Genomic DNA, 27,750 nt, shown 5'->3' with positions numbered 1-27,750 from the left:
AGTGAAACAACATCGCATTGCCATCCCAGGGTACACATTTTATTGCAGTCATCCTTTATAGTTTTCTCAAAACGTGAGTTGCAAAGTACCTCATCTTGGCACGCTAATCTTGTCGCAACGCACTAAAGACCTACAGGGTAATTAGAGGCCACAACGTTGCTTCCCTATGAAACTATATCTCAGAGGTGTATTCCGGAACGCACGCCTTACGCTTGGGTGGTGGCAGCGCACAGAGAAGCACAATTGATAGCACCGCGAAGCCAACACGGTTAGTTTCTTAGTGCCAGCCAAACGGCAGGTCATGCCTCATAGACAGCGGGACAAAGTGCCGCCGACATCGGGTGGGGGCCTCGAACCTATCCTACACCAAGGCGCCCGTCCGCGCTGAAATACGGCCTCCACGACACGGAACATGGCAAACCCCTTTCGTTGGCTGCGCCGCCTCAAGAAAGGGGGCGGCTCTGCCTGATAGATAGCGTATCTCCGTTGTTCTCACTTTCTCTCGCTAACAGCATTCCCAGAAGCCCAACGCGCTGCAGCCACTTCCTCATATTCCCTATCTATATTCCCTGATCCCCGGTCATTGCTCATGCGCGACTTGACAGGACCCTGCGTGAGCCGTGTTAGCAGCAACCTGATGAATTTCGCTGGTAATGAAAAGCTACCGCTACAACCAATCTCTGGCACCACATAAACGTGAAATTGCAGATTTTCAATTTAACCTTTGAAAACCTTAGCGTAAATGCTTCAAGTGTGGTGAACTCGGAGTGCACTGCGAGTCAACAGTGGTGCTGCCAGCGCGATGATCGAGTGAAAGAGAAATCACCCTCCCGAGAAAGCGCCAGCAGAAAGAAAATAAGGTCACTTGTCACCGAGATATTGGGAGGCGCGCTTGTCTCTCCGTTCCGCGCACGTACCTGCAGATATTCCATAGGCCCGTTACATTGACCCACTCGTTTATCGCTATGCTGAAGTAACAGATATAAAAAATCCTGCTAACTGGATACGCTATTCGTGATTTTCCTAAAGGTTCACATTGTTTTGACAAAAAATAAGGTATACCAAAGCTGTGATACAGATTACTCTTAGCAGCGCAAGAAATGAAAACGAAGAAAGTTAGATGACAGACATGGCACGTTCTCCGTCTTCGCCTATTGAACAGCCCTAACTGTGAACTTTAACCTATTTGTCTAAGTATCTACTATTTTAAAAGATTTGCCATAGAAGCTTGCTTTCTGTTTTTGAAGTACACCAAGCTTTCCAAATGCATTCATCACCATCCATACAGCAGGATACAAAAAGATGCGGAATCAGTAAGACTTGGGATGCGTTAATTAAACAAACTGACGTTCAAATTCACACACCAAAACAACAATGCCCTTAATAGAGGTTTCTATAGTCGTGTACATCACAATGAAGTTCGATGCAGCTTTGTTCGATCACGGTGGCATCAGCGTTTGTGACTGCAGCAGTCAATGCAGCCCAAATGGAGGTGCTGAAGTTTCCGCGAAATCAGCTATGTGGAATAAAAAATGATAGGCAGCTACTCAGACAGCCCACATTGTCAGCGATCAGTGATGCGTAGAAGTAATCCTATTTGTTCACTACTCTTGACCCTCAACCAGCAATAAAAATATAGTCTTAGTGAGCTTTATACATACGACACCTTTACATATAGTTGGCAGTTTAATAAATGAACTAAATTTAGCAAGGACATCAAAAAATTTAGTTTTACGTGCAAGTAAGGAGCAAAGAAGCAAAGAGAGACAAAGCATGAAGTATCATTACTAATATGGATGAGATCGTTGAAGTGGCTGAGGAATTCTTTAGAGATTTATACAGTACCAGTGGCACCCAGGACGATAATGAAAGAGGGAATAGTCTAGAGGAATTTGAAATCCCACAAGTAACGCCGGAAGAAGTAGAGAAATCCTTGGGAGCTATGCAAAGGGGGAAGGCAGCTGGGGAGGATCAGGTAACAGCAGATTTGTTGAAGGATGGTGGGAAGATTGTTCTAGAAAAACTGGCCACCCTGTATACGCAATGCCTCATGACTTCGAGCTCACCGAAATCTTAGAAGGGAGCATACGTAATCCTAATCCATAAGAAAGGGGGCGCCAAAGACTTGAAAAATTATAGACCAATCAGCTTACTGTCCGTTGCCTCCAAAGTATTTACTAAGGTAATTGCAAATAGAATATCACGAACACCTTAGACATCCGTCTACCAAAGGACCAGGCAGGATTCCGTAAAGGCTAGTCAACAATGGACTATATTCACACTATTAATCAGGTGATAGAGAAATGTGTGGAATATAACCAATCTTTATACATACCTTTCATTTATTACGAGAAAGCGTGCGTTTGATTCAGTCGAAACCAAGCATTATAGAAGGCATTACGGAATCAGGGTGTAGACAAGCCGTATGTAAAAGTACTGCAAGATATCTATAGGGGCTCCACAGTTACCGTAGTCCTCTATAAAGAAAGCATATCATATCATATCATGAGCCTGGTTACGCCCACTGCAGGGCAAAGGCCTCTCCCATATTTCTCCAACAACCCCGGTCATGTGCTAATTGTGGCCATGTCGTCCCTGCAAACTTCTTAATCTCATCCGCCCACCTAACTTTCTGCCGCCCCCTGCTACGCTTCCCTTCCCTTGGAATCCAGTCCGTAACCCTTAATGACCATCGGTTATCTTCCCTCCTCATTACATGTCCTGCCCATGCCCATTTCTTTTTCTTGATTTCAACTAAGATGTCATTAAATCGCGTTTGTTCCCTCACCCAATCTGCTCTTTTCTTATGCCTTAACGTTACACCTATCATTCTTCTTTCCATAGCTCGTTGCGTTGTCCTCAATTTGAGTTGAACCCTTTTCGTAAGCCTCCAGGTTTCAGCCCCGTAGGTGATTACCGGTAAGACACAGCTATTATACACTTTTCTCTTGAGGGATAATGGCAACCTGCTGTTCATGATCTGAGAATGCCTGCCAAACGCACCCCAGCCCATTCTTATTCTTCTGATTATTTCCGTCTCATGATCCGGATCCGCAGTCACTACCTGCCTTAAGTAGATGTATTCCCTTACGACTTCCCATTCCTCGTTGCCTATTGTAAATTGCTGTTCTCGTGCGAGACTGTTAAACATTACTTTAGTTTTCTCCAGATTAATTTTTAGACCCACTCTTCCGCTTTGCCTCTCCAGGTCAGTGAGCATGCATTGCAGTTGGTCCCCTGAGTTACTAAGCAAGGCAATATCATCAGGGAATCGCAAGTTACTGAGGTATTCTCCATTAACCTTTATCCCCATTTCTTCCCAATCCAGGTCTCTGAATACCTCCTGTAAACACGCTATGAATAGCATTGGAGAGATCGTATCTCCCTGCATGACGCAACAGAAAGAAAGCAACAAAATCCCAATAAAGAAAGGCGTCAAGCAGCGAGATAAGATCTCTCCAATGCTATTCACAACGTGTTTACAGGAAATATTCAGCGACCTGGATTTGAAAGAATTGGGGATAATAGTTAATGGAGAATACCTTAGTACCTTGCGATTCGCTGATGATAATGCCTTGCTTAGTAACTCAGGGCACCAACTGCAATGCAGGCTCACTGACCTGGAGAGGCAAAGCAGAAGGATGGGTCCAAAAGCTAAGCTGTAGAAAACTAATATTTAACAGTCTCGGAAGAGAACAACAGTTTACGATAGGTATCGAGGCACTGGAAGTGGTAAGGGAGTACTTCTACTTAAGACAGGTAGTGACTGCGGATCCGGATTATGAGACTGAAATAATCAGAAGAATAAGAATGGGCTGGGGTGCGTATATGCAGGTATTCTCAGATCATGAAGATCAGGTTGCCATTATCCCTCAACACAATAGTGTATAACATCTGCGTCTTACCAGTACTCACGTACGGGGCAGAAACCTGGAGGCTTATGAAAGGGGTTCTACTTAAATTGAGGACGACGCAACGAGCTATGGAAAGAGGAATGACAGGTGTAACGTTAAGGGATAATAAAAGAGCAGATTGGGTGAGGGAACAAACGCGAGTTAGTGACATCTTAGTTGAAATCAAGAAAAAGAAATGGGGATAGGCAGGACATATAATGAGGAGGGAAGATAACCGATGGTTATTAAGGGTTACGGACTGGATTCCAAGGGAAGGGAAACGTAGCAGGGGGCCGCAGAAAGTTAGGTGGGCGGATATGGTTAAGAAGTTTGCAAGGACAACATGGCCACAATTTGTACATGAGCGGGGTGGTTGGAGAAGTATGAGAGAGACCTTTGCCCTGCAGTCGGCGTAATCAGGCTGATGATGATGATGAGAGAGCAAAAAATGCACTCAATGCCCTTTACATTAAAGAGAAGAGGTGATGCTACCACGCGCACACCATCATACCACTGGACGAAATGTCCTTTCTGTTGTGATAACGAATTGCAGAGAAATATATTTGATATGTTACAAAAACGGCAACATATATCTTCAAGGCAATGGCAAATTTCCGCGTGAACTACAATAAAATCAACGTTAGGAAATTTATACATTCGCATGAAAGCATTTGCTCATGTTAGAGCACAACAAGATATGCCGTGACTTCGATTTAGCATGAGATACGAAATAGCAGTCCCCCCCCCCCCCCCTATTTGTCGGCGAATAGCCGGTAATATTTCAGTCTTTGAAATTCACTTGTGCCTTCCCGTGTAAGCTTAGGAAAATTAATAGAAACCGATGATGATCTTCAGAAAACGCGAATAGTTACGGTACACTGAAGAAAGGAGAAGCTCAACGCCATGATGAAGTGCAAGGTAATGAGCATTTGATGTGAACTTCCCACCAGCGCTTGCAAGCATAACGTTAGTGCTTCCCCTCTTGAGTAAATGGCTATTTATAAATACTTAGGAGTTCACATGTACTCTAACCTGTCTGGCGCAGCCCACATTTATTATGTTTTTATTATTGCTAACCGCATGCTTGTGTACGTGCCCCATCACATTTCTGAGGCACCCTCTATTAAACTCCGCCTTTATAGAACTTGCCCTAGTACCAAAATAGTACATGCCTCAGCTGCGTAGGATTCATTTACTGAAAGTCTTACTAGTCATCTTGAAGCTGTGCAGAATAGTATCACGTATCAGTCTCTTTTCTTTTTTTAGTATTTCCAGCGTTTAATTTATGAAAACAACGTTGCGGCTTCCATCACTTTAATCACATAGAAAAATTGCACGTCCGGCTTTATTTAACAAGATTTACTGTCATAACCTTCATCTTCAGTAAGAGTAACTTACCCATCTTTACCCCATGCCACCTCGTATCGGCCATCGTCAAAAACAGTTTTTTTTCTCGTATCATAATACCACCACTTTCATTCTTTTCATTCCTCAAGCATGTAATGATTGGGACCACTTGCCTACCTTTATTTCATCTATTACGGATGCAAGTGAACATAAAAATGCTGTTCAATAACACGCTACCAGATATTTCAATTTTCTGTATTTGATGCTGCCATTCCATAATGTAACGCCCTGGTGGCTCTGAAGGTATTTAATTAAATAAATAAAGAAAGAAAGAAACAAACAAAATACCTAAGTAAATAAACTGAATGGGATGGTAAGACAAAAGTGCGCAGCATTCAGGAGCATTCGGCAAGCAAAGCACCCCGCAACCGCTAGCCCAGGTGTCCAAGAAAAACTACAGACGACCACTACGGACTCAGGCATCTAAGCCTTCAGCAGCTACCCCGCCACAACACGTGCGTCTCAAAAAATCGGTTTGTATGTTACAACGAACCGGATTAAACGGGTGTGTGCACACAGAAGATTGTGGAATGCCACGTAGTGGTCTAAATCACATGCGATCCTTTTATGCTTATAGTTTATCTATTGAAATACTCTCAATGCCATTTCGGCGTCACAGAGAGGACTGCTTTTAAAAGTTCAAAATGGCAGTCTTGAATGATGCATGCTCAGGGTTGCTGGCGATGGAGGCGGGGAGGTGATTCCATCCAGATGAGGTCTTCGCCACGTAGGAGTGGAAGTATGTGTTGGTCTGGCAGAACAGCCCTTGAACTCTGAAGTTATGGTCGACGCGCGACGAAAGGTAACAAGGTGGCAAGAACCGCGTGCGTTTCAGTTCAGGATTCAGTTGTATCGAGACATTGTGGCTCTGCCTTAGCAAACGCTTCGGCCGGGGCGAAAGATATTTAACTAAAGGGAGGTCATCTAATACATACATACATACACACACACACACACACATACACACATATATATATGTACAAATATATAAATATAATTATATATATATATGTATATGTATATATATATATATATATATATATATATATATATATATATATATATATATATATGTCGCATCCCCGTCCGCACCATGAATGATGGTGAGCATGCAGGATCAACGTCATTGCCGCCTCCTACGTCACCGTCGCCAGCTGCGTCGCCGTAACCTTCGGTTGTGGTCGTGCAACGCAAGGATCCTGGAACTTTGTGCGGGACCGTTTGCGCCGACGTTTAAGCGTGGGTGGTTATGTACGAACGCGTGAGTGGACTGAACAGATGGGACCCTACGCTTATGCTAGCTAACCTTTTGTTCTACCTAAGAGGCAGGGCAAAGGTGTGGTGCGAAAACCACGAAGACATTCTAAACAGCTGTGACCGATGCAAAGAGAAGTTGACAGAGTTGTTTGACAAAAACACCGGCCGTCATATTGCCGCAAAGCAGGAACTGGCCTCCTATGCCCAATCACTAACGGAGTCCTATGTCTCGTACGATCACGACATGACAGAAGCTGAGAAAGTCGGGCACGGGCTCAAGCAAATGGCTTTCGACTCCTTTAATCTGCTCATGTGCAAAATCCGCTCTAAAGTTGATGCTATCATGAAAGAGTGCCGACAATTACAGGAAGCCAGAAGCCCACGCATCTTGCACCCATTCGCCAGACTTCCCAATACTGCCGCATCATCGACGTTTGCAGATCCACCCGCACAACAGCATGCGTCGCCATCACAGGACGTTGTGCGAATCGTTCGACGTGAATTGGACGCGATGGCGCCCTCAGATTTCTGTAAGTGGTAGGCCTGATGCTACCACTTTTATAGTTGCCCTCGAACAAACCATCGCTCGCCAGGAACTTGAAAACATTGGTTTATATTCTCTCTGTGCTGTCGCCAATTACAGAGCTAACGAACGCCCTTCTACTATTTTCGCTCCACCCCGACGCTTCTCTCCACGTTATCGCGACCCGACTGAGTGGAAAATTGCGGATGGCCAGGCGATATGTTTCACCTGTTGCCGAATTGGTCATGTCGACCGATACTATAGCAACCCGTGGCCCTCAACACCTCGCACGCCGAACAACATGAGCCGTTTTGATGGAAATGCCCGCGATGTTTCGCCCACCGCCAAGTCTCATGGCGCCAACAACTTTGCTAGGAAGACGTGGTACAGTCGCTCACCAACGCCGCGCGGACACCAGTCTTGCTCACCGCAAGCACGTCGCCTATCTTCCCGTTCACGAAAGCCACGTCACCTTTCGTCCCCTGTGGCTTTTTGCCGCAGCCTTTCCGAAAACTAAGAAATGCAGTCCTCGGAGTTGATGCTGCGTTACCTGCTACTGCAGCAAATCCACTGTCTGTGCCCACCAGGAGAAGTTTACCTGACGTTAAAATAGATGGCGTACCTGACCAAACACTCGTCGACACTGGAGCCCACGTATCTGTGATGAGTGCTACCCTACGTAGGCGTTTAAAGAAGGTTTTCACCACAGCAGCTGCCCGAGTGCTTCGGGTGGCCTACGGTGGCGTGCTGGTTGTTCTTGGAATGGTGACAGCGCGTTTAAGTTATACGTCTGTTCTCTTTGCTGTGGTCGACAACTGGCCTCGTGACATTATCCTTGGATTGGACTTTTTATCCACTCATTCTACTCACATGGACTGCGCGACCAGTGTTCTTCGGTTAGAACTGCCTCAACTCGCCGATACTCCGGGCACCGTCCCTCCGCGCTTGTTTTCGCTTCAAGATGTGCGTCTCTCACCCGAGGCAGTTATTTACGTCAGACCGCCGAGCCACAGGTTCCTGACGGTGAATGTGTGCTTCGCCTCATCATCGGCGCGGTTTTGAACCGGAACGTTGCTGTGCCGCCTACGCTGGTAACCGTTACTAATAACGACGTCGTTCTACCGCATCTGCATTTCAGCCTCTACCCTCAAATGATTCCGGCCGAGAACTTCTTGGCCAGTGTGTCTAGTGGTTCTGAATTGGACATAGAGAGTCTGAATGCCGAGAGTAGTTTATTAACGCCAATTGCAGCTCACAGCTCTTGCTCCGTAACGGATGACTTCGCGAAACTGATTGCACCTGACCTCACCTCTGCACAGGCCACGGACACAGGTCACCTGCTTGAATCATACAGTGACACCTATGATTTCGGCGACAGGCCTTTAGGCCAAACACCTGTTGTTCACCACCGTTTAAACACTGGAGACACGAATCCTATTAGTCGACGTCCCTATCGTGTATCGCATGTTGAACATCGAGTCAACCAATCAGAAGTGGACAAAAGGCTCTGCAAACGGTTCATCGAGCCGTCAACCAGCCCTTGGGCTTCACCTGTCGTCCTTTTGAAAAAGAAAGAAGGTACCTGTCGTTTTTGCGTTGATTATCGCCACTTAAACAAGATAACCAGAAAAGACGTCAACCCACTACCACGCAGCAATGACGCCTTGGACTGCTTGGACGGAGCTAAATACTTCTCGTGCATCCATCTTCAATCCAGCTACTGGCAGATCTCACTTGATGAAATGGACCACGAGAAGACGGCCTTCATAAGGCCGAATTGCTTATATTAGTTCAAAATCATGCCATTTGGCCTATGCAATTCTCCTGTGACATTTGAACGTATGATGGACTCTCGTCTGCGAAGCTACAAACGGACCACCTGTCTCTGTTACGTTGACGACGTTATTGTTTTGCTCCCACGTTCTGCAGCCACCTTACCCGGCTCGCTGTCATTCTTGCGGTCTTACGAAAAGTCGGTCTCCAACTGAACTCCGCTAAGTGTCAATTCAGGCGCCATCAGATTACCGTGCTGGGACACCTCGTTGAGGCATCCAGTGTCCAACCAGATCCGGACAAATTTCGCGAAGTACGCACTTTCCCTGTGCGACGTCTTGCTTCTGATGAGAGCTGCTTTTTCCGTTCCGTGTGGTTACTTTCGCCATTTGATCAAAAACTTCGCCGACGTTCCTCGGCGTTTGACAGATCTTCTATTGGAGAACACGTCATTATTATGGGGCCCGGAGCAGGCTCACGCGTTCGCCGCTCTGATCGGGTTTCTAATCACGCCTTCCATACTTGCCCACTTTGATCCATCTGCACTGACCGGAGTCCACACTGGCGCAAGCGGCCATGGCTTCGGCGCTGTTGTTGCCTAATAATCTAATGGTACCGAGTGCATGACAGCTTACGGAAGCCACCTGCTGTCACCTGCCGAGAGAAATTGCTCTATCACCGAGCGGGAGTGCTTGTCTTTAGTTTGGGGGATTTCGCAGAAGTGCCGGCCATATTTGTACGGCCGCCCGTTTTCGGTAGTTACAGACTACCACGGACTCTGCTGGCTGTCTTCCATTCGGGACTCGATACGATGGCTTGGTCGCTGGGCTTTGTGGCTCCAGGAATTTTCATTTATTGTCAATTACTAGGCTGGACGTCTCCACAAAGACGCTGACTGCCTCTTTCGTCACCCCGTGGATCCCCCTGATCCGGCTGCGCATGATCTGGTGACCTGCGATATGGCTTTTACTGACCTGACCGACATGCGCGCTGAACAACTCGACGAATTCTTACAGGGCACAATCACCGGAGGGCCATCTGGCAGCACTGACGTGCCGTCAATGCTGCACGTTCATGGTGCACGACGGCATCCTCTACCGCCGCAATATCAACCCTGACGGCCCTGAGTTGCTGCTTGTCCTTCCTCGCCATCTGTGATCCGGCTCTCGAACAACCTCACAATGCACCGACGGCAGGACACCGTGGAGTTTTGCATACATACGGCCGCCTACAACGCCGGTTCTTGTCGCCGCGTCTCTACCGTTCGGTGCGTCGTTATGTCGCAACTTGCGATTGTGTCAGTGCAGGAAGAAACCTCTTCTGCCACCTGCAGGACGACTCCATCCAATTGAAGTTCCCTCTGAGTGGTTCTTTCGCGTAGGCCTTCACCTGCTTGGCCCTTTTCCGATGACGACTAGAGGGAATAACTTGATCGCCATCGCTACTGATTACGCGACATGCTACGGAATAACAAAAAACGTTGCCCACTAGTTGCGCAACAGAGGTCGGCGAAATTCTCCTCTACGACGTCATTCTCCACCGTGGTGCACCTCGATAGTTGCTTACAGACCGCGGCCGCTCGTTCTTGTCTCGAGTTGTCAATGACCTCCTCCGCTCTTGTTCCACTGAGCACAAGCTCTCTACCGCCTATCACCCAAAGATGAACGGTCTTATGGAACGTCTCAATGGAACAATCACAGGGATGCTCTCGATGTACATCTCGAACGACCACGGTGAATAGGACGCCACGCTGACCTACGTGACGTTCGCGTATAACTCGTCACGACATGATACCGCAGGATATTCACCCTCTTATCTTTTGTATGGTCGCTAACCCACATTGCCGTTTCACACCATCCTCCCTTCTGTGCCACGTGTTGCAACTGAGTACGCTCGTGAAGCCATCGATCGCGCTCACATGGCACGTGATCTCGCCCGATCTCGTTTATAAGCCTCGCAGCATATTGACACGATTACTTGTATATCTGTATCGGGTGACCACGTTTCACCGCTTAACGAATGTTATCGTAGAGTACACGACGCGCTTGTACGTATCGCAAGCTTCTAGAAAGTTATCGATGATTCTATGGGCTGTCTGTTTTTACGGAACCTTGTGTTATCTGATGTCATCGCGTGACGTGAATAGCGTAGAACTTTGCGGAAGACACGAAGGTCCCAAGTATTAGTCTGGAACATTCGACGACTGATGTATAAAAGCGGACGCGCTTGACCCGCAGATCGGAATTTGACGATCGTCGACTGTGTTCGCCGCTTTCGCCGTTCTTTGAGCGTAGCCTGTTTTGTGGGCACAGGTTCACCCAATAAAAGTTAGTTTCGTCTTTCACAGTGTTGATACTGTGTTCTTTACAGTCACTACCACGTGACAATATAAAAAAGAGCGTTATGACCGGTGTCATCGTGATGTGAACTTCGCTCCAGGTGCTTTGGTGCCCCTTGGTCACCCTGTCGTCGGGGTGGCATGGCTTCTCTCTCGCTACACAGGGCCTTATGAAGCCCTCCGTCAAGTTACCTGTGTAAATTATGAGATTTCGCCGCTATATTTTGATGCATCCTTAAGTCCGACGCCTGTTGACGTCGTGGACCTTTCGCGGCTGAAGCCATACTTCGCTCGCAATTATTCGCCCACGATGCGCCGACACAGCACTTCACCGCCCGGGGGTCTTCTTACGGAAAGATGAAGGAAGAGAGAGAAAGACGTAGATCGCGGGACGCCGGCTGCAGCGTGTTGTTGATGTTCAGGCTTCTTAACTTCTCCGTCTCATCTTATATATACATATATATATATATATATTGTACTGTAAAATAGGGAGCAGTGGGGCTGTGCCTAGGAGAGAGACAACGACGACGAGAAAGAACAACCTTGTTTCGGTGCTCGGTCGGCTACACTACCTCTCGCGGCTCCAACGTTCTAGTCGCGGACGCTTACTACTCAAAGTGCTTCGCAACATTTGGTGGAAGGTGCTGGACTTATTGCCAACCTGGAACTCCGAAGCCGGACGATCCCTGTCACCTCTCCCATGCCTGAGGAGACTAGTCCTACCGCGCCACCCATGGCACCGCCTCCAGTCGTCTGTCCTGGTGCGCCACGCCAACGGGATCCTCCCATATTCAATGGCACTGACGATCATGACGTAGAGGACTGGCTGTCATCATACGACCGAGTGAGTGCCCACAACAAATGGTCTGAAGCTGACAAGCTTGGCTACGTCCCATTCTACCTTTCCGGGGTCGCCCATCTTTGGTTCCGCAACCATGAGGCTGACTTTTCCACCTGGACAGCATTCCGAACGGCACTTCAAGAAGTATTCGGTCGCCCTGCTGTGCGCAAACTTCGGGCTGAACAACAGCTTCGCTGTCGTGCCCAACAAAAGGGCGAAACTTTCACGAGCTACATTGAAGATGTAGTTGACATCTGCCGGCGTATAGACCCAGATATGACCGAAGATGCCAAGGTCAAGAACATCTTGAAAGGCATAGAAGATGACGCCTTCCAAATGCTCTTGGCAAGGAATCCTCAGACGGTCAACAACATCATAACGCTTTGCCAGAGCTATGAGGAGCTGCGCAAACAACGGCTTTCTACGCGCCAAGCACTCGCTCCGGACGTCGCGCTTTCCGCTCTGAGTGATGCTGTCACTTCTACTCCTTGCAGTTCTGAAATTTTCGACAGAATCAAGCAATTTGTACGAGAAGAAGTGGCGCGCCAACTCTCTCTTCTGCCAGTCGCACCAGCCTCAGAGCCGCGCTTGTCTCCAGATCTCCGTCACATGATACAAGAACAAGTCGCTAACGCAGTACCACTTGCTCATCAACCGCCTCCTACGCCTGTGCCACTTACGTACGCTGCCGTTGTCGCTAATCCAAGGCCTCCTTCTGCAGGTAATCAATCCAGACTTACCAGCGGCTTTCCCTCACCTCCGCAAGCAGCTGCAACATATTCTCCTGCCCCCCCAAGCAGCTACTGGCCGCCGCAGCAGCCCGTGCGCCCACCTCGGCAGTATTTCCAACAGTCTCCGCCCGCTGTTCTCAATCCATGGCGCACCCATGACAATCGGCCTATATGTTATTCGTGCGGCCTACCTGGGCATGTAGCACGGCTTTGCCGCCGGCGTGGATGGTATCCTTCGGATTCTCCGAGGGCACACAGTAACGGTTTCGACTCTCCGTCCCGTTCTGCTACTGCCGCTCAGCCCTTCGAAGCCTCGTCTCCTCTTTCCCGACCCTTCAATACCCGTCGGTCTCCGTCTCCCCGTCGGCGTTCTCTGTCGCCGCTCATCCGTCGTCCTGAAGCTATCCGAGAGGAAAACTAAGGACCGCAGTTCCGGAGGCAAGAACTGCGATCTCAGCGAACTCCTCAAGACCTCATTTATTTCCTGCGAACGTCCTTGAAGTTTATGCAGAAGACATTGCCGTTCATGCGCTTGTAGACACGGGAGCAGCAATATCAGTGATTTCGGACCAGCTTCGTCTTACCCTTAGAAAAGTCGCGACGCCATATTCTGCCATTTCATTACGTACAGCAAGCGCTGCGCCGATTGAACCTTTAGGGAAGTGTACCGTGCGTGTCGTTATAAGCGGCGCTTTATACCATGTTGAGTTCGTTGTTCTGCCTCGCTGCTCCCATACCATGATTTTAGGATGGGACTTTCTGTCCTCTCATCATGCCGTTATAGACTGTGCCCGTGCTGAACTCGCGCTGTCGGCATTCGGCACCAACGTTTTTGAAGATACTGATGACACTTACGGTCGTGTGTTCGTCACCGCCGACACCGAGATTCCTCCATACTCTGCCGCACTTGTACCCGTTTCCTGCGTTGGGTTTTCCGACTCCACAGTTCTTTTCACGCCGTCTAAGCTTGTTGCTCGCCGCCATCCTTTCTTGCTTCCTTTTGCCCTTCTTGCCATTCGACAAGGTGCGAGCGCACTTTATGTATCGAACCTGTTTCCTTGCCCTGCTAGGCTACTCCACAATGAGTGTCTTGGTTATGCCGACGAAATCGAACCAAGCTTCCTTTACGATGTGCCTGACGACCCGGCTTCTCCTTCGGTTGACGCTCTATCCCTTCAAGTTTCTCCTCCCACGCCGCCGTGTGACTCAACATTTTACCAGAGTATTGATCCCAACCTCACTCCAGCGCAGCACGCCCAGATCGTCCATCTTCTAGACCGCTTTCGCGCGTCATTCGACCTACAACAATCTCGCTTAGGCCGTACTTCCACTGTTGTCCATCACATCGACACCGGCAACTATGCGCCTTTACGCCACAGGCCGTATCGTGTATCCGCCACGGAGCGTAGCGTGATCGCTGAGCAAGTTGCAGACATGCTCCAATGCGGTGTCATACAACCTTCACACAGTCCCTGGGCTTCCCCTGTAGTGCTGGTCAAAAAGAAAGACGGCACAATTCGCTTTTGCGTGGACTACCGGCGACTTAATAAGATCACACGCAAGGACGTTTATCCGCTACCCCGTATTGACGACGCGCTAGACTGCCTCCAAGGCGCTGAATTCTACTCATCCTTAGACTTACGATCCGGATACTGGCAAGTGCCAGTGGCTGAGTCCGACCGTCCGAAAACGGCCTTCGTCACACCTGACGGTTTATTTGAATTCACCGTGATGCCATTTGGCCTGTGTAATGCGCCTGCCACATTTGAAAGAATGATGGACAACATCTTGCGCGGCCTCAAATGGCAGATATGCCTGTGTTATCTGGACGACATTGTTATCTTTTCACCGGACTTTCCTTCCCACTTACTTCGACTTGAACGCGTCCTAAAGTGCATCGCCGATGCTGGCCTCCAGCTTAACTTGAAGAAGTGTCACTTCGCTGCCCGGCAGCTTGTCATCCTCGGCCATGTCGTGTCGAAAGAAGGTGTACTCCCTGATCCGGCGAAACTACAAGCTGTTGCCCAGTTTCCCCGACCAACGACTTTGAAAGAACTGCGCAGCTTCATTGGATTAGCGTCATACTTTCGCCGTTTCATCCGCAATTTTGCCACTATAATAACACCTTTAACGCAGCTTCTTCATGGTGGCAACAACCTTTCAACCTGGTCATCGGATTGCGATGCCGCCTTCACAAAGCTGCGTCGTCTCTTGACGTCACCACCAGTCCTGCGCCATTTCGACCCCAGTGCTCCAACTGAAATACACACGGATGCCAGTGGCGTTGGTCTTGGGGCCGTTCTCGCTCAGAGAAAGGCTGGCTTCGATGAGTACGTCGTTGCCTTCGCCAGTCGTGCACTCACTAAACCTGAATCTAACTATTCTGTCACAGAAAAGGAATGCCTCGCTATAATTTGGGCCATAACCAAATTCCGTCCGTATCTTTATGGCCGCCCGTTTGACGTCATAACTGATCACCATTCGCTGTGCTGGCTGTCGTCCTTAAAAGCACCGTCCGGTCGTCTTGCTCGATGGGCCCTTCGACTGCAGGAGTACGACATTCGCGTGCTGTATCGTTCTGGCCGAAAACATTCGGATGCGGATGCCTTGTCTCGTTCGCCACTAACAGACGAGGCTAGCTTCCCGAAGGCCTCATTGTCCGAGTCTTCCCTTGCTGCCACGGACATTCTTCTGGAGCAGAAGAAAGACCCATGGATTGTGTCCATGCTGCGTTTTTTGTCCAGCCCATCGACACCCACTAACAATCGCGCATTACGTCGCCAAGCACATCACTTCTCCATTCGCGACGGGCTCCTGTACCGTCGCAACTACCTCCCGGACGGCCGCAAATGGTTGCTTGTCATCCCACGACACCTGCGTTCGGATATTTGCGCAGCGTTCCACGACGATCCCCAGTGCGCGCATGCGGGAGTACTGAAGACATACGCGCGTCTACGCCTTCGTTACTACTGGCGTGGGATGTATCGATTCATCCATCATTATGTCCGCTCCTGTCTGGTTTGCCAACGCCGTAAAGATCCCCCTCGTCGTTCAACCGCCCCATTGCAGCCTTTGCCTTGCCCAGCACGTGCTTTTGATCGAGTAGGCATCGACATTTATGGACCTCTGCCAACCACATCAGATGGCAATCGCTGGGTAATCGTGGCCATCGACCATCTTACGCGCTATGCGGAAACTTCCCCTTTGTCCAGCGCTTCTGCACGTGACGTCGCCTGGTTTCTCCTGCGCCACATCATCCTTCGCCACGGAGCTCCCAGGGAATTACTCAGTGACAGAGGCCGCGTCTTCCTCTCCGACGTCATCGAGGCTCTCCTCAAAGAATGCGGCATCATTCATCGCACCACTACTGCGTATCATCCGCAGACTAATGGCATGACCGAGCGATTTAATCGCACTCTTGGTGACATGCTGGCCATGTACGTTGGATCCGACCAAACCAAATGGGACCATGTTCTACCTTTTCTGACCTACGCTTACAACACCGCCACGCAGACTACCACGGGATTTTCGCCCTTCTTTCTCCTGTACGGACGCGAACCTTTTTCCACAATGGATACTATCCTTCCGTACCGCCGTGACTCCACTGAAACAACTCCCCTATCCGAAGCTGCTGCACACGCAGAAGAGTGTCGCAAGCTTTCCCGTATATTTACGTCAGAAGACCAGCAACGCCAGAAGCACCATCGAGAAAGTTCCAATGCTCCTGTATCCTATGCTCCTGGCTCGCTAGTGTGGCTTTGGGTTCCAGCCTCTACCACTGGATTGTCACCGAAACTCGCGTCGAAGTACCAAGGCCCATACCGCGTGATCAAACAAACGTCTCCAGTCAACTATATTGTGGAGCCCCTCGAGCTACCTTTGGATCATCGCCGTCGTGGACGCGAAATTGTGCATGCCCAGCGTCTCAAGCCCTACTATGATCCGCCTGTGCTGTCCTACCCGTAGGTCGCCGGGACGGCTTCCTTCTCCGCGGGGGAGATAACTGTACTGTAAAATAGGGAGCAGTGGGGCTGTGCCTAGGAGAGAGACAACGACGACGAGAAAGAACAACCTTGTTTCGGTGCTCGGTCGGCTACACTACCTCTCGCGGCTCCAACGTTCTAGTCGCGGACGCTTACTACTCAAAGTGCTTCGCAACAATATATATATATATATATATTGTAAATACAGACTTTCGATGCCAAGAAAGAGGTAGGGTCTGCAGACAGGACACAAGAGCAGAGAAGTGGACAACATGAAAGCAATCCACTTCTCTAATCTTGTGTGCACGCCTCACCTCTTTTTGGCATAATGAATCCTTACCAACTAGCTGAGCTTTCTGTCGTTCTAAATAGTCTTTGTACACTCACAACTTCCCTGTAACAATATCATAGGAAGCCAACAATGACACCAAGGACAACATAGGGAAAATTACATGTACATACGAATTGAGTTAAAGGAATATTAAGTTAATAGAAATAAAAGTGGGTGGAAATACTACTTGCTGAAGATGTGGAACGAGCACATGTCTTCGCATTACGCGTGCGATGCTCTGCCAATAGCTACCATGGCTATTTAGCACACAATTTTTGTGCTAGAACTAACCCGCCACCATCGTTCGTGAGTGGTGGCACTGGCTAACACTCCCAGGGTTAGTTCTAGTACTAAAACATATATACCCACGAAAGTGGATGAGATAACGGCACCGTGGTAGCTCAATTGGTAGAGCGTCGCACGCGTAATGCGAAGACATGGGATCGTTGCTTACCTGCACCAAATTGTTTCTTCATGCACTTTCATTTCCATTCATGTATTATTTCTTTAATTATATTAGTAGGTACGAGTAATTTTCCCTATATTGTCATTGGTGTCAATATATATATATATATATATATATATATATATATATATATATATATATATATATATATATATATATATATGTGTGTGTGTGTGTGTGTGTGTGTGTGCGTGAATTAACACGCGTGCATGTTTGTCTAGCTCGGGTGACCCTGTTTCGCCGCTTAACACGTGTTATGGCACAGCGCAGGACACGCCTGCATGTATAGGAAGTTTCTTGAATGTTATCGATGGTTCCATCCGCTGTCTCTCACCGAACCTTGTGTAATCCGATTGCGTGTATGCGCGACGCGAATAGTGTAGAACTTTCTGGAAGACACGCGGATCCCAGCTATTAGTCTGGAACATTCGAAGGTTGATGTATAAAAGCCGACGCGGTTGATCCGTTGACCAGATTTTGGACGATCGCCGACTGCGTTCGCTGCTGTCGCCGTTCATTAAGTGTTGCCTGTTTTTGAGGGCACAAGTTCGCCTAATAAAAGTTAGCTTTGTCTTTCACAGTATTGCTACTGTGTTCTTCAACGTCCCCACCACGTGACAATATATATATATATACTAATATATATATATATATAATATATATATATATATACATATATATATATATATATATATATATATATATATATATATATATATATATATATATATATATATATATATATATACATACATATGTGTGTGTGTTACTTTACCGGCTCGGTGGGTAAGCCGCCGTTTGAAGAAACTGCTGCAGCAGATCGCCATCACAATCGACGCAACGTTGCAAAAGTCAACCTTCGGTGACCTTACATGAAATGACCTTCAATCTTTTGAACTTCAGTTGTCTTAACTTTGCGATTTTCGGGTTTCTTTCTTAAACTTACTAGAAATCAGCATCACAAAACGCTGCTTTCTTGGACTTGCCGAACTTGTCCCGTGTATACTATTGGGTTCAATAAAGAAGTGGCCTTATGTGTTTTTATACAGGATTTTGCAGTTGCATCATATTTTTGATTCTCTGCGACAGATAGTAATTCTAACCCTTAATCTGAATTGCTCCGTGACGCAGTCATTACTACTACAAGAAAACAGAATGCTTAGTTGAATCATAACCATAATTAGGCTAATTACCTTTTTAAATTTACGGCACATACATTAATCTACACATTGTAGCTGGTAACTGTGCAAGGAACGTCGACATAGAACAAATTCCGAGGATGGCACCAGTTTTGAGATATGCACAGAGAAATATGCGGTAAAAATGCGCTGTTCTACTAACTTTTTTAAGAAAGCGCTGTTTTATGCATTGAGGCACGAGATCTAATGGCGCGTCACTGCATTTTGTCGGACGCTTCCAAGTTATGTCGCAACTGGCGTAGTCCTGAGAATCCGTTCTAATATGCCGTACATGGTCACTAGACACAATTTATAGAGAGATATTTCTGTCGCAAAGTGAACAATTACAAAGTTGAGTAGTATAAATAGGTTAAATATTAAATTAACCATTTTGATCTTGAATAGAAGTGCTGGTCGTCTCATCCAGTAATTTAGATCAGGAGTTTGTGTAGAGCTGTCTGGCATACGTAATTTTTATAAATTTGGTACATCTGGACACGGCGGCCATTATATATATATATATATATATATATATATATATATAGATTGTGTGTGTGCGTGTGTGTGTTTGTGTTTGGCTATTAACATTTTTAATTAAAATTTTTATACCTGTTCATTATCTTTCTGTCGCACTGCAGTTAGTGAACGCCTTAGCCCTACCTTCAGTTATTAGTGGCTCGAGCATCGAGTGACACTTTCTTTCGCAGCACTGCCGGTTCATTTCCTAAGATAACCGCGGACGAAATTCAATATATATCTGAAACAAAATGGAAGAAAGAGTACAGTACACAATTCGTGGGTTCCATTATAGATATGGTATCAAAGAATAAGTTTAGTTGCAAGTTCAGTTACTGAAGTGTATGGAACAATTACAATTATTAAGAAAGCCCTAATTAGCACACGCCAAAGCATAGAAGGGTAGACTTTAAGGACACGCCATGTAAGCACGACTTTTGCGAAATGCCTGGAAGTCCAAAGCGGTAGTAGTGGCGTGAATAATGACGTCGCACACAGGAAGGTGGCACATCTAGCCGGCCTACTAGAGGAAAACAGTTTCTTGGCGTAGACTGAACATCAGCAGAGTGGACGCGCTCCCTCCACTTTCGCCTCTCCGCACCTGTTCGATTGCTCCCTTGCTCGGATCAGCTGCGCGTGCGCACGCTTGTTACAAGTTCTGGCGTCAGCACCGGAGAGGGCGCGTAAGCTGCGGTTCGTGCACCGCTCGCTAGGGGGCTAAGCCCCGCCAGATGGCGCGCGAGGCGCTGCCTCCTCACCCGCATATCCTAGAAGCGTCACTAAAATACAAGGACTTATTCTCCACTTCCGGCTACGTTTTTTCTACTTCCTGTTTAAATATAGAGATGTTTATCCATAAATAATTTCACAAAGAACCATTACATTTGTAAATTGATGATTTTCATTCCTGTTTGGCAGTTGCCTCTGATCTCTACCTTAGTAGATCGCTTTATTCCTCAACTCCCTGCCACTCTTGTTTCCCGTTGCCCATTTTGCACCAAAAGAGCTGTACAATTTAAAAAAAAAAGACAGGGCAACGGGTCACATTCATTTTGCTTATGCGTTTAACGGTTATTGCAGGTTTTCATGAGGGTGGCTGTCTTACATGGTTTTATTGTCCACCTTTTCTAAACCATATCACGGGTATATGGTTTGGAGGATCTGCCGTCGTTGCGGTATGCCGTCACTCCAGGAAATATTAAGGCAAAAGGAAACGTTCAACGCAACTAGCGTGTTCACCTCCTACCGCAGCTTGACCCACAAGCATATAGGCCAGATGACTACAAAGCGAATCCCTTTCCTGTTTTCTGGATCAGTCTAGACAAAGAAGGTTGAACTAACGAAGCAACAGCGATGAGCGCGACTGTTCAATACATGGTGACAATTGAGCGCATCTCGAGTTAATCGCACGGACACCAAATCGACGAGAAAACTGGCCTTCACACCCGAAGAGATGCCGAAACTACTGATAATCAAAAGGAGTAAAAGGAAGAGCACAATGTTGACCGCTGCATAGCTGTAGAGTCTCAAGAGTGATTTGACGACGCTTTAGGAATCTGGGTGCGAAGTGTTGGCGTGGGCGGGGAGTGCAGGGATATGCCGATTAATTTCAGGGGGGGGGGGATGGGGCACGGGCCCTGCTCATGCACCTCCCCCTCCTTGGTACGTACCTGTGGAGCGCTCACTACAGCGCGCTTCATAATCATAGCGTGGATTTGGCATGTGAAAACCCACAATTTATTAATTCACACAGCAGATCAAGACGGCAGAAGGCGGCTGCGCTAACACGAAAACCCTAGACGACAAAATCTTTCATCGTAGACATAGAAAGTAGAAGAACGCTCCAGACTTCTGGTAAATATTTCCGTCGACCACGCGTGACTGCTTTATTTCATGTGTGGTACCTATTAATACATTTGAAGCGACCACAAAGATTGCCCCTGTGAGAGATAGAAGTCGCTACAAAATTTGTCTAAATATTTTACCCTATATATTGACACGTGTACTTGTTTGTCATTATCGGGAGACACGTTTCACCGCCTAACAAATGTTATCGTACAGCGCAGGACGCGACTGCATGTATCGGAAGTTTCTTGGTGGTATCGATGCTTCCATCCGCTGTCAGTGACAGAACCTTGCGCAATTTCATTGCATGTGTGCGCGACGCGAATAATGTAGAACTTTGTAGACGGCACGCAGGTCCTAGCGATTACTCCGGAACAATCGACGACTGATGTATAAAAGCGGACGCGCTTGACCCCCTGATCAGATTTTCGATGATCGTCGACCGTGTTCGCCGCTATCGTTGTGCTATAAGTATAGCCTGTTTTGTGGGCACAGGTTCGCCCAATAAAATTTAGTTTTGTCTTATACAGTATTGCTACTGTGTTCTTCAACGTCACCACCACGTGACATCTGGTGGAGGTGCCAAGGTAAATATACCTGGTAGCGAAGCTTCAATAGGAGCCCATACGTTCAAAACATGGTGGTCCATCGGCGGTCCATGGTGCTTAGCGCCATCTGTATGTGGTGGGAACACTTCTGGCGGAAGAAAAAATAATGTGATGCCATGTCCGTTAAAAGCAGAAGTGACGTCATTTTGTTTTCGAAGGCGCGAAATTTGTTTTGTTGTTCTTCCTTTGGAGCTATATATTCAAATGCCCCGCCATTCGACTTGATGGGCGTTTCGAGCTTTCGGCGTGGAAAGCGATGAAGGAAAAGGCCAGCCGTACGGTTGTCGAAATCGCATCTCTGCACAGAACATACTTTCTTTGGAGGCCGACGAAAGCTTTAGGTGTAGAGTGCTGATCCTATTGTTGGATGCCAAGCCCATCGGCCAGCGCAGTCGCACGAAAACAACTACACAATTATCTGGCGGTCGTAACTCAAACTTTTGACTGAACAGATTAGGAAGCGATGAAGATACCCGCGTCACCAAATTCAGACGAACTTCGACACGCCAGAAAGCACAACGTGTGAGGGGGGCGTATTTGAACAGGTGAACTTTAGGAGTGCGCCTTTCTGCCAATTTGAGGACGTGCATTGCATTTCGAGTGCAGTGGCGTCAACGGCCCCTGTAGCGATGGGCGCTGAAAAGAAATGCATTTAATAATAATAATAAAATTAAACATGTATTTTCTTAACTCATCACGAATATATAAAATTCACTAGGAATTTTATTTTCGTTGAATGAATCTGTGTGTCCTTTGAATTAAAAAACGCGTTTTTCTTTCTCAATATTTGTTTCCTCTAAACATAGTCGCGCTTCAATCGCTGCTCCCATAACCGCCCATGCTGATGTGGGTGACAATCTGTACTGAACCGCTTTTCGCTCGAACCTCCGCGACCTATTTGAATCGACCTTGGAGGTGCTTTTCGTTCATGTACCGGACGCCCCCACAAGCCGTGATTCAAGCCCGGACCGCTAAGAGAACACCAACGTGGTCCCGGACAATCGAGCAAGCCGTCGTCTTCAACAGCTGCCCCCGGAGCATGGACTTCTACCCTGAGAAGACCAAGAAGATTGTGACCAAGGCAACCCCAATGGCAGCCCTAGCGTCCCCCATCATGCTGCAGCAGCCCAGGGAGCCTCCGACGTTCCGCGGTTTAACAATCGAGGACCCGGAAACCTGGCTTGAGAAATATGAGAGGGTCGCTGCATTTAGCAGCTGGAACAGTGACGACAAGCTGCGACATGTCTTCTTCGCATTGGAAGACGCTGCCAGGACGTGGTTCGAGAACCGTGAAGCCACCTTAACGACCTGGGACCTTTTCCGAAGCGGCTTCCTGCTGACATTCGCAAGCGTCGTACGCCGAGCACGAGCCCAAGCACTACTAGAAACCCGAGTGCTGCTGCCTAATGAGACCACCGCGATTTTTAGAGAAGAAATGAACCGCCTATTCCGCCACGCCGACCCGGAAATATCCGAGGAAAGGAAAGTCCACCTACTGATGCGTGGTGTAAAGGAGGACCTTTTCGCCGGAATGGTACAGAGCCCACTGAAACCCATCGACGACCTTCTTCGTGAGGCCACCAGCATCGCGAAGACACTGGAAATGCGGAACCGGCAATTCAACCGCCGCACTAACTCGACAAACTACACTGTAGTTCAGCCACTGCCCACCGATGACCTGCGCGAGACTATCCGAGCGGTCGTGCGGGAGGAGCTACAACAGCTGTTCCCTTCATCACAGCCTCAAGTGGCTTCAATTGCCGGCGCCGTCCGTGAGGAGCTCCAACAACTCGGAGTATCCCCAGAATCGCCGCAGCCTCAGCCGCAAGCGATGACATACGCCGCTGTAGCTCGCCGTCACGTACTCCCTCCGTGCCCATGGCAGGGCCCAGTGACGACACAGTTCCGTCGTCCGCCGCCACCCCCGCCGCCAGCACGCTAACCCATCGGCCCACGCAGCATTCCAAGGAAGACTGATGTTTGGCGCGCCCGACCACCACCCGCTTTCCTATGACTGCGGAGAAGCCGGGCACATCTACTGTCGATGCCCCTACCGGAAGATGGGACTCCGAGGGTTCGCCGTTAACGCGCCGCGACCACAGATTGGCGAACGACCTCGCGATATCGCCGACTACCTCGCTGCCACTCAGTGGAGCCCTCGACGAACGTCCCGTTCGCCGTCCCCAGGCCGCTACCGGTCGCCGCAGCGCCGACCATACACCGGTCAAGCCCGGGGCCGCTCTGCGAGCCCATATCCGCAAAACTAAAAGCAGCAAGCGATGGAGGTGCGGTTGCTGTTTGTCGAACTCGCAAAGATCCTCCGCCGCCGACGAAGACGACGAAGAGCCCATCTCGACGACATGATAACGACAAGCCGCCGTCCCGACGAAGTCAGGAAGCCAAGACTACACCGACGAAAGACGACTTGACGACGCGACGTTCCCGCTTCAGTTCAACACGATGCAGCCGTGATCCGACGCTAAGACCTAACTGCAACGCCAGACAAAGAACCGCCGCCGTCGACGTGCGTTTCGACGGCCACGCAATTACCGCCTTAGTGGGCACAGGGGCCGATTACTCTGTAATGAGTGGACACATCACTGCAGAGTTGAAGAAAGTTAAAACTGCATGGGAAGGCCCTCAAATTCGAACCACTGGAGGACACCTTATTACGCCGACTGGAATCTGCACGGCAAAAATTACCATTGATCACCGGACTTACCCTGCCACCTTCGTTATCCTCCAACAGTGTTCCCGAGACGTCATTCTCGGTATGGACTTCCTGAACCAACACGCCGCAATCATCGACCTACCTCAAGTCGAAGTCAATAACGCTGTCGGCAGATAAAGCGATACCGCCGGAGAGCCCTCGTAGTCACCACGCCTTGAGTGTGCTCGAAAATCAAGTGAGCATCCCGCCTCGCTCCAGCATTGTTATTTCGGTCGGCACCGAAGCACCCGCTGACGTAGAAGGCGTTATTGAAGGCGACCAACGTCTACTGCTCGACCGCGAAATTTGTGTGGCAAGAGGGATCGCTCGACTGCATGGAGGAAGCACGAAAATGTTTCTAACAAACTTCAGCCAGGAGTACAAGCACATCCACAAGGGCACGACGATCGCATACATCGAGGAAATTCTGTAAACCAGCAATACGTTTGTCCTCTCGGATTCTGCCGCATCTACCCCGATGACCGTAGTTCCCGAACCAGACTTCGACATAAATTGAAGTCTCCCAACGTTTAAGCAACAACCACTCAGAAGTCTACTTCAACGATAAAAAGAGTCCTTTTTGACGACATCAAGGATTCGACAAACACCAGTCGCAAAGCATCGCATAATAACCGAAGAGTGTGCTCGACCACTCCGCCAGAGCCCTTATCGAGTTTCTACGCGAGAACGTGAAGCTATAAGGCACCAAGCCGACGAAACGCTGCGCGAGAACATCATCCAGCCGTCAGAAAGCCTAAGGGCATCTCCTGTAGTCTTGGGGAAGAAAAATGACGGAACCCTACGTTTCTGCGTCGATTATCGTCGTCTGAACAAGATCCCGAAGAAGGACGTCTACCCAGTCCCACGGATAGACGAGGCATTCAATCGGCTCTGCAACGCTAAATACTTCCTGTCGATGGACCTCAAGTCTGGCTATTGGCGAATAGAAGTCGACGAAAGAGATCACGAAAATATCGCCTTCATCACCCCAGACGGCCTCTACGAGTTCAAGGTTATGCCATTTGGACTGTGGTGGGTGCCTGCAACGTTCCAGCGCGTGATGGACACGGGCTTAGCAGGATTGAATTGGCAGACCTGTCTCGTTTACTTGGAAGACGTCGTTGTCTTCACCGGAAATTTCAGCGTTCACCTTAGGCGGCTTGCAACAGTACTAGAGGTCATCAGGTCATCAGGGCTTACTCTGAAGCCGGAAAAGTGCCGCATCGCATACACCGAGCTTCTGTTTCTAAGCGTCATCATCAGGAAATCTAGAGTTCGCCACGACCCGCAGAAGACAGCTGCCATCACAAAGTTCCCGCAGCCCATCGACAAGAAGGCAGTGCGTAGATTCCTTGGCATGTGTGCCTACTACAGGCGCTTTGTCAAGGACTTTTCACGCATTGCGGAGCCGCTAACGCATCTACCCAAATGTGATGTCGAGTTCAAGTTCGAAACGCCGCAGGCCGATGCAATTCTAGAATTGAAACGACGCATGCATTCGCCGCCGGCACTTGCACACTTCGACGAGAACGCCGATACGGAAATCCACACTGACGCCAGTAGCCTAGGCCTCGGTGCCGTCCTAGTCCAGCGGAAAGACGGTCTTGAAAGGGTGATACCTTATGCTAGCCGGTCGCTGTCAAAAGCGGAAGGCAATTATTCTACGACTGAAAAGGAATGCCTCGCCATCATTTGGGCTACAGCAAAATTCCGCCCTTACCTATATGGGAGGCCATTCAAAGTGGTCAGCGACCATCACGCGCTGTGTTGGCTAGCTAACTTATAGGACCCTTCAGGACGGCTGGCACGGTGGAGCCTCAGACTACAAGATTACGACATCACTGTAACCTACAAGTCCGGACGAAAACACTCAGATGAGGATTGCTATCACGTGCGCTCATTGACCCGCCACCGCAAGTGGACGAGGATGGCGACGCCTTCCTTGGAATAATAAGCGCGGAAGACTTCGCCTAAGAGCAATGAGGAGACCCGGAGGTAAAAGCCCTAGTCTAGTATTTGGAAGGGCCCACCGACGTTGTCGCTAGGGCATTCAAGCGTGGATTGTCTTCGCTCCCGCTTCAAAACAACCTACTCGTGAAGAACTTCTCACCAGTCCGCGCCAACTACCTTCTTGTTCCGTCGGCGTTGCGTTCAGAAGTACTGCAGGACCTATATGACGATCCGACCGTTGGGCACCTTGGCTTCTCCCGGACGCTATCGAGGATACAAGAAAGTTATTACTGGCCGCACCTAACCGCCAATGTCGCCCGTTACGTCAAGACATTCCGAGACTGTCAGCGACGCAAGACACCACCAACAAGGCCAGCGGAATTACTACAGCCGATTAAGCCTCCTTAACGACCTTTTCAGCAGATCGGGATGGACTTGTTGGGACCGTTTCCGACATCAACTTCCGGAAATAAGTGGATCTTCGTTACGACGGACTATCTTACCCGCTTCGCTGAAACTAAAGCTCTACCGAAAGGCAGCGCAGCCGACGTGGCGAAATTTTTCGCCGAGAACGCCCTGCTGCGACATGGTGCCCCAGAAGTCCTCATCACCGACAGAGGAACGGCTTTTACGGCAGAGCTCACCCAAGCCATTCTGCAATACAGCCAGACAAGCTACAGGAGGACAACTGCCTACCATCCGCAGACGAATGGTCTCACGGAGCGCCTGAACAACATCCTCGCCAACATGCTAGCAATGTACGTCGACGTCGAGCACAAGACGTGGGATGCGGTGCTGCCGTACGTAACATTCGTTTACAACACGGTGGTGCAAGAAACAACACAGATCACGCCTTTTAAGCTGGTTTACGGCAAGAACCCGACGACGACGCTCTACGCCATGCTGCCGCACGTCACTGACCAAGAGACTGTTGACGTCGCTAGCTATCTTTAGCGCGCCGAAGAAGCCCAACAGCTTGCCCGCATGCGGATTAAGAACCAGCAGCGTACCGACAGCGGCCACTACAGCCTCCGACGATGCTTCGCCGGGTACCAGCCCTGCGACCGTGTTTGGTTATGGACCCCGATACGCCGACGAGGACTGAGCGAGAAACTATTGCGACGCTATTTCTGACCCTACAAGGTCATCCGACGTATTGGAGCGCTTGACTATGAGGTCGTGCCAGACGGCATTGCGCATTCACAGCGGCGCCGCGCACGATCTGAAGTGGTCCACGTGGTGCGCCTTAAAGCCTTTTACGGACGATGACGAACTTATTGTTTTCTTTGCTACGAGTAATTTTCTTTATGTACTTTCGGTTGTTTGCAGCATCGGGTCGATGCTTTTCAAGAGGGGCTATTGACACGTGTACTTGTTTGTCTTTATCGGGTGACACGTTT

The sequence above is a fragment of the Dermacentor andersoni genome, chromosome 8 (assembly GCF_023375885.2).
Source record: "Dermacentor andersoni chromosome 8, qqDerAnde1_hic_scaffold, whole genome shotgun sequence".
Lineage (NCBI taxonomy): Eukaryota > Metazoa > Arthropoda > Arachnida > Ixodida > Ixodidae > Dermacentor > Dermacentor andersoni.
The sequence above is the reverse complement of the archived record's forward strand: the minus strand, read 5'-3'. Positions refer to the sequence as shown.